The 8,525-nt window shown below is 38.0% G+C and overlaps 2 long non-coding RNA genes across 2 annotated transcripts in view; both read right to left on the minus strand.

Annotated features, from left to right (window-relative positions):
- Window positions 1-2,921: 2,921 nt before the first annotated feature.
- LOC136839131 (uncharacterized) lies at window positions 2,922-4,979 on the minus strand. Its single transcript, XR_010853213.1, has 2 exons — window positions 4,748-4,979; window positions 2,922-3,128 (listed from the first exon to the last, which is right to left on the minus strand). It is a non-coding gene; the product is annotated as an uncharacterized lncRNA (long non-coding RNA).
- Window positions 4,980-5,142: 163 nt separating this feature from the next.
- The window catches only part of LOC136839132 (uncharacterized), a 26,014-nt gene continuing 22,631 nt past the window's right edge, over window positions 5,143-8,525 (minus strand). Inside the window, exons 3-4 of the long non-coding RNA XR_010853214.1 lie at window positions 7,989-8,250; window positions 5,143-5,383 (exon numbers count right to left, since the gene is read on the minus strand). This is a non-coding gene — a long non-coding RNA (uncharacterized lncRNA). The remainder of the gene's footprint in view (window positions 5,384-7,988; window positions 8,251-8,525) is intronic.

The following is an 8,525-nucleotide window of genomic DNA, read 5'->3' on the forward strand; positions in this document are numbered from 1 at the left end:
GGTGCTGGGCCAACTACTGCCTCAGGTAGATCGCAGAAAACTGCCCTGGTGAACTCCCCCAGGACCGGCGGGGAAAAAAGGCCTCCCGTTTTCTTATATACGTGGTCATCGTAAAAAGCCTCACTGCTGAAGATTTCTGCTCGTAATACCAGATTCCTAGATATTACGGCCGGAGCTTCCCTTTCCTATAAAATCCAGTCCACTGTACAGATGACAACCGTAGCCTCAGCTGTCTTGAAGTAAATCTTTGGTAATTGCTGGTAGTCCACACATTGAAGCCAATATCCCCACTCGTTCTGAAATATAATATTCTTCAATACAACGCAAACGAACAAGTAATATAATTTCTTTGAATCTGTTAACTGTTAAGACAGTATATGAAGAGAAAATGTCTATTGCTTTATTTGTGTGCCTTTTACATTGACGAAACAAGTTTAACAGGAATATGGTAATATATGTGAACTCTCAATTTTGTCTGAAATTGTGACGAAGCATTGAATTTACATTATCATACAAGCATTTACAAAGCCAAAAAATATAACCCTACATAGTGATGACGTAGAAAGCCTAAGATATTACAGTATTAAATTCGTTAATGTCTACTGGATTGTGTACAAGAAGAGCTAAATACTTATTGGCTGCCTATTTTAAAAGTATATGGACATTACGCTAGGACCGGTAGCATTTTCCAAAGATGTTACCTAGACCTTTCCCTGAAAAAAGAGGAACGCAATTATCTTAAAAACTAATCACAGGATTTTCTTGAAAATAATCGCATTATTTCCCACACCCAAATTACTCTTGGTTTGCTAACTCACTCAACCTAACAAGGGAATGGCAAAAAAAACTGGGGCTGATGCCAATAGTAAAATACATCTCAGGAATTTGCGACCGGGTGAGTTTTAAGAGAAAACTAGCCACGAGTCAATCAGCAGGTACACCCATAACACTACCTGTAATTTATTTTTACGGTTTAAACATCGAGAAATTACCATTACAGCAAATGAGAGTGAGCGTAACTAACGTCAAGGAAGAAAGATAAACATTGATAAAATCAGGTTACAAAACATAACGGGAATCAAGACATACACAGCTTTTAAGATTTTAAGTACAAACAGAACTATTTTAGACAGTTTACTAAAGCAATTTCATAAATACTTAATTGACTCCTACAACATTAAACTTAAACGACGATGATATTGTTTGAGTGGAACAAGACCAGGAAGAATATCTCTATTTCATAATTAATGTCTGTTGAAACTAATTATGACTGATAATTCCTTTATTTTGTATCCTGTCACGAGTGATTACAATCACACTTAATATAGTTGTTTGTAATAACTTTGCTCATTTGAAGATTTAGATTTATCTCGCCTACACTTCCTTCGCCTGTTATGTTACGTTATTTTATAACATGCTTAAATCTCAAAAATTTTAGAAGCAATAAACATGACTTTAACCCAGACATTTCAGATAGTTAGCAAAACATAGCACAATAAAATGAGCATGGGGAAAAATACTGCATCCTGGCTCATTCAGTCTCCAATTGTGAATTTCCCTTCTGTGTTGTTACACCTTTCGTGATACATCTACGCCAAGAGTGGGCGAATTAACGAAACTGAGGTACGGGTATACAGGCATGAACTGAAGGAAGGAAGTGGAGAGAGAGAGAGAGAGAGAGAGAGAGAGAGAGAGAGAGAGAGAGAGAGAGAGAGAGAGAGAGTGTGTGTGTGTTAACTAGATACAAATAAGGTATACCCTTAACCTTGTAAGATAGGAAAACCTGGAATAAAAGAGAGAGAGAGAGAGAATGTGGTGGTTGCTAACAGAGAGAAAAAATGTATTTCGTTCAATGCAAAAGAAAAACTAGGCAATGTATGAAAACCAGAGAGAGAGAGAGAGAGAGAGAGAGAGAGAGAGAGAGAGAGAGAGAGAGAGAGAGGGGGTGTTAACTAGACAAATAAGGTGTTTCCTTTACCCGGTAAGATATGAAAACCTGGCATAAATCAGAGAGCTCTCGGTACCTAAACAAAACTTGCATATCTTCATACCCTCCAACTACTGTACTACATAATTTTTATTCCTCAACAGTCAAAAATGTTCCCTAATTCCAAACACCTCGCTCTGAACGATACTATCAAAAATAATTTTTCGAGTCTACTGTATACCTACCCTTATCTACCCCCTTACCTCACTGAAATCTCTTCCATAATTCTAACTGATAGAATGTTAATACTTTTGATTGCCTAGGGTTAACAACCACATTGTAAGATGCCAAACGTAAATGACGTTTGCAAAAACCTACGCAAATTAAGTTCCCTACAATTCTGATAGTTCTCAACTGCTGCTTGAACTAGCGAATAATTCACTAAAAGTGAATGAAAATACATATGCGGAGGTTGAGTAAACGACCTGTGAAGAATGAATAAACTAATTTACTAAAAATCTACACTTTTTCCTATGTAATGGTACTAGGGTTGGAAGTGGGTTTTCTCTAAGTAAAGCAAGAACTTACAAAAAGGTTATCAGATGAAATGTTGTGAAATGTATGTGACAATACTTGTGAGCAGAGTCCTGCACCATAACACAGAAACTGAAATAGTTGATTCTGAGGATGTTAAGAGAAGACACAGCTTACGAGACAAACTTCCTTTCTCTCTCGTCTTCCGAGCAACTGCCATCACCAACTATTTTTGAGACATCTACAACCAAAGATGGGTTTCACCAAGAGATAACATTTAATATTTAATATTTCATGTTAGGTTTTCAGGTTGTAAGACGAAAGGGAAGCTAGGAAAAACATTCATACAGTTATAAACACAACAGCAACTACACTTAGAATCGAGACAGGTGTTATGACCCCTTACTTGTGTAAAATCTTGCTGGGTGCCAATATTTTCCCTCAGGACAAGAGCTCAACATTTTTCATTTGCAGTGGAAATGAACTTTTCTTCTACCAACCTTCATTTTTCTTCTACCAACTTTTCCAAGTCATCTGAGCAAATTTTCTTACAGTCTTTCACTCGTCCTCAGCCAAGTAGTGGAAAGCGAAGGTGGACGAATGATTATAAACCTCTGGGTACATTACAGCTTCGGATGTTGTACCCAAGGTTGATCTCTTGCCCAATCTGAAAGGGAAAATCTCGTTACTTGACTCAAACACTGTTTCATATTGAATATGGCTAATTATCTCATTCTTTAGCTAATCAGACATACCAACACTGCTTCGCGTAGATGTACGATAATTATGTAAACGTATCAAGACTACCTGACTACTTGATAAATTTGTACTCCCTAGTGTCAGACCAAAGTGTAAAACTACCAGGAACTGAAATAAATTGCTGTTAAAATTATACGTCAGTTTCGAAACCTCACACCTTCTGGAATGGAATATAGAATTTTGGCCACAGGCAAAGCAATGGGACCTGTGAGGTTATTCAGCACTGGAAAGGAAACTGGGAGTAGGTAGGGCTGAAGGGTGTAACAGGAGGAGAACCTGACATTTGCACTACGATATCATTGTTAGGAGAGGCTGGAGAGCAAGATGGAAGAAAGATCTAAATGGAGGTACAGTAAAAGGAATGCAAGAGTTGCAGCTACAGTAATGCCTACAGTGCACCACGTGAAGTGTACTGACGGCACTAACCCCCTACGGGCTCACACCCTCTGGTATCGTGTGAAGCACTCACCAGAACGGCTCTTTTCATACTGGTGTTCTTGGGAGAGTTAGATCGCAAATTTTCCTTTAACCCTGCAAGATAGGAAAACCTAGCATAAATCAGAGGGGGAGAGAGAGAGAGAGAGAGAGAGAGAGAGAGAGAGAGAGAGAGAGAGAGAGAATGTGTGGGGGACTAAGATGACAGGAAAAAGGTATTCCCTTCAACACAAAAAGAAGGAAAACCAGGCATGTCTGAGAGAGAGAGAGAGAGAGAGAGAGAGAGAGAGAGAGAGAGAGAGAGAGAGAGAGAGAGAGAGAGAGGTTAACTAAACACAAATAAGGTAGCCAGCAAGAGGAAACTAGAGAGAGAGAGAGAGAGAGAGAGAGAGAGAGATGGTAACTAGACACAGCAAGATAGGAAAACCTGGCATAAATGGCATAAATCAGAGAGAGAGAGAGTTGCTAAGATGAAAGAAAAAAAGGTATTCCCTTCAACACAAAAAAAGCTTGAGTGATGAAATAAAGGGTAAATTAAATTACCTTTTCTTGATCTGATAAGAAATGCACTTAAAGGTTAGGCGACGACTCGACAAGCCTTCGAGAGCATTCTCTAACAAAGAATCAAGATCGGATTCGCAAGAAAAGGTAATTTAATTTACCCTTATTTCATCAATCAAGCTTTTTATATAGTAAGGAAACTTACAATGCTGCCATAAATTTGAAGCTATATAAATAATAAATACATACAATGTACCAACGACAAAATTAACCTATGAAATTCGAGCTGTACAGAATGCTCAGATCCAAAAACTATGCTTTTAAACTAACATGTGCAGAGCTTAATATTTATTTTTTTACAGAAAACCGCGAGGATTGTGGAACTAAGCAAGAAGGTTCTGAAGTATAAAGTGTTCGCCCACCAATTTAGCATGCGAGGCAAGAGGATCGCCGCCGCCTTATGAACAAAATTTCAGTGGTCGATAACCCAGGACATGTTTTTTTTAACATACTGGTTTCGAAACTGTGGTATTTGCATATAAATTTGTGTAATAAATTAACTTCTGGTTTTCTACCTTTATTTTCAATTACCTGAAAGTTTTAGAGGTGACAAATGAGTAATTTGAGGAAAGTAAAACAGTTCTTGGGCTATTTACACTTCCCAGACGATCACAGTTGCAAAGTGGTCCCTCATAATAACAACTTTGGAGAAATATGCGATTTGCAGTGAGTACCTATATAACTCGGCCGCCGGGTGCTGGCCTCGGGTAGATCAAAAACCTGCCCTGGTAAACTCCTCCAGGGCCGTGGAGGAAATGGCTTCCTGGTAAATGAAAAAACGTCTCCTGGGATTCCTTCGGCAAAATGGTGGTCACCGCCGATAAATGGCTTCTCGTAGCTGGAGTATACTGTTTCAGGTAGATGAAAACTGCCCTGGTGAACTCCTCCCGGACCGGCGGGGAAAAGGCTTCCCGTTTTCTATATACTTGACCATCGTACAGATGAAAAACGTAGCCTCACTGCTGTATTCCTGAAGTCAGATTATGTTACTTGCTCGTAGTCAGGGCAGATTTCTGTTAAGTACCAGATGCTACGGCCGGAGCTTCCCTATCCTATAAAATTCAGTCCACTGTACAGATGACAAACGTAGCCTCAGCTGTCCTGAAGTCAAGTAATTTTTGGTAATTGCTGATAGTCCACACAATGAAGCCAATTATCCCACTCGTTCTGAAATATATTCATCAATAAAATGCAGACGAACAAGTAAAAATAATTTCTTTGAATCTGTTTACTGGGGATTTGACAGTATATGAAGAGAAAAATGTCCAATGCTTTATTCGTGTGCCTCTTACATTGACGATAATCTCTGAACAAGTTTAACAGGAATATGGTAATATAAAATATGTGAACTCATAATTTTGGCTGAAATTGTGGCGAAGCATTGAATTTACATCATACAAGCATTTACAAAGACAAAAATATAACCCTACATAGTGATGGCGTAGAAAGCCTAAAGCCTAAGATATTACAGTATTAATTCGTTAATGTCTACAAGGAGAGTTAAATACTCATTGGCTGCCTATTTTAAAAGTATATGGACATTACACTAGAACCGGTAGCATATTCCCAAGATGTTACTGAGACCTTTCCCTGAAAAAAGCGGAACGCCATATCTTAAAAACGAACCATAGGATTATCTTGAAAATAATCGCAATATTTCCCACACCCAAATTACTCTTGGTATACTACTTTACCTCAACCTAACATAAGGGCATGGGAAAAAACTGGGGCTGATGCCAATAGTAAAATACATCTCAGGAATTTGCGACCGGGTGAGTTTTAAGAGAAAACTAGCCATGAGTCAATCAGCAGGTACACCCGTAACACTACCTGTAATTTATTTTTAGGATTTAAACATCGAGAAATCACCATTGCAGCAAATAGAGTGAGCGTAACTAACGTCAGGGAAGAAAGATAAACATTGATAAAATCAGGTTCCAAAACATATCGGGAATCAAGACATACACAGCTTTTAAGATAACTCAAAAATATAAGTACAAACAACTATTTTAGACTTAGTTTACTAAAGCAATTTCATAAATACTTAATTGACTCCTACAAAACTAAACTTGAACGGCGATGATATTGTTTGAGTGGAACAAGATCAGGAAGAACATCTCTATTTTATAATTAATTTGTCAATGTCTGTTGAAACTAATTATGATTGATAATTCCTTTATTTTGTATCCTGTCACGAGTGATTACAATCACACTTAATATAGTTGTTTGTAATAACTTTGCTCATTTGAAGATTTTGATTTATCTCGCCTACACTTCCTTCGCCTGTTACGTTACGTTATTTTATAACATGCTTAAATCTCAAAAATTTTAGAAGCAATAAACATGACTTTAACCCAGACACATTTCAGATAGTTAGCAAAACATAGCACAATAAAATGAGCATGGGGGAAAATCCTGCATCCTGGCTCATTCAGTCTCCAATTGTGAATTTCCCTTCTGTATTGTTACACCTTCCGTGATACATCTACGCCAAGAGTGGGCGAATTAACGAAACTGAGGTACGGGTATACAGGCATGAACTGAAGGAACGAAAAGAGAGAGAGAGAGAGAGAGAGAGAGAGAGAGAGAGAGAGAGAGAGAGAGAGAGAGAGAGAGAGAGAGAGAGAGAGAGAGAGAGAATGTTAACTAGACTTAAATAAGTATCCCTTAACCTTGTAAGATGGGAAACCTGGAATAAATCAGAGAGAGAGAGAGAGAGATCCCCTTAATGTGGTGGTTGCTAAGATAACAGAATAAAAGGTATTTCTGTCCAATGCAAAAGAAAAACTAAATCAGAGAGAGAGAGAGAGAGAGAGAGAGAGAGAGAGAGAGAGAGAGAGAGTAAGAGAGAGAGGGGGTAACAAACAAATAAGGTAATCCCTTTACCCGGTAAGATAGGAAAACCTGGCATAAATCAGAGAATTCTCGGTACCCAAACATCATAACTTGCGTATCTTCATACCCTCCAACTACTGTATACTACGTCATTTTTATTCAACAGTCAAAAATGTTCCCAATTCCAAATACCTCGCTCTGAACGACACTATCACAAATAATTTTTCGAGTCTACTGTATACCTACCCTTATCTACCCCCTTACCTCACTGAAATCTCTTCCATAATTCTAACTGATAGAGTGTTAGTACTTTTTGATTGCCTAGGGTCAACAACCACATTGTAAGATGCCAAACGTAAATGACGTTTGCAAACACCTACGCAAATTAAGTCCCCTACAATTCTGATAGTTCTCAACTGCTGCTTGAACTAGCGAATAATTCACTAAAAGTGAATGAAAATACATATGCGGAGTCTGAGTAAACGAACTGTGAAGAATGAATAATTTACTAAAAATCTACACTTTTTCCTATGTAATGGTATTAGGGTTGGAAGTGGGTTTTCTCTAAGTAAAGCAAGAACTTACAAAAAGGTTATCACATGAAATGTTGTGCTACAGATGTGAGAATACTCGTGAGCGGAGTCCTGCACCATAACGTAGGAACTGAAATAATAGATTCTGAGGATGTTAAGAGAAGAAACAGCTTAAGAGACAAACTTCCTTTATCTCTCGTATTCCGAGCAGGTGCCATCGCCAACTATTTTTGAGACACATCTACAACCAAAGATGGGTTAATCACCAAGAGATAACATTTAATATTTCATGTTAGGCTGTTACGAGGTTGTAAGACAAAAGGGAAGCTAGGAACAACATTCATACAATTATAAACACATCATCATCTACAGTTAGAATCGAGACAGGTGTTATGACCCCTTACTTGTGTAAAATCTTGCTGAGTGCCAATATTTTCCCTCAGGGCAAGAGCTCGACATTTTTCATTTGCAGTGGAAATGAACTTTTTCTTCTATCAACCTTTATTTTTCTTCTACCAACTTTTCCAAGTCATCTGAGTTAATATTCTTACTGTCTTTCACTCGTCCTCAGCCAAGTAGTGGAAAGCAAAGGTGGATGAATGATTATAAACCTCTGGGCACATTACAGCTTCGGATGTTGTACCCAAGGTTGATCTCTTGCCCAATCTGAAAGGAAAAATCTCGTTACTTGACTTATAAAACACTTTCATATTGAATATGGCTAATTATCTCATTCTTTAGTTAATCAAGACATATCAACACTGCTTCGCGTAGATGTAGGATAGTTATGTAAACGTATCAAGACTACCAGACTACTTGATAAATTTGTACCCCCTAGTGTCAGATCAAAGGGTAATACTACCAGGAACTGAAAACAATTGCCGTTACAATTATACGTCCGTTTCCAAACCTTACACCTTCTGGAATGGAATACAGTATAG

This window comes from Macrobrachium rosenbergii, chromosome 6 (genome assembly GCF_040412425.1).
Source record: "Macrobrachium rosenbergii isolate ZJJX-2024 chromosome 6, ASM4041242v1, whole genome shotgun sequence".
Classification (NCBI taxonomy): Eukaryota; Metazoa; Arthropoda; class Malacostraca; order Decapoda; family Palaemonidae; genus Macrobrachium; species Macrobrachium rosenbergii.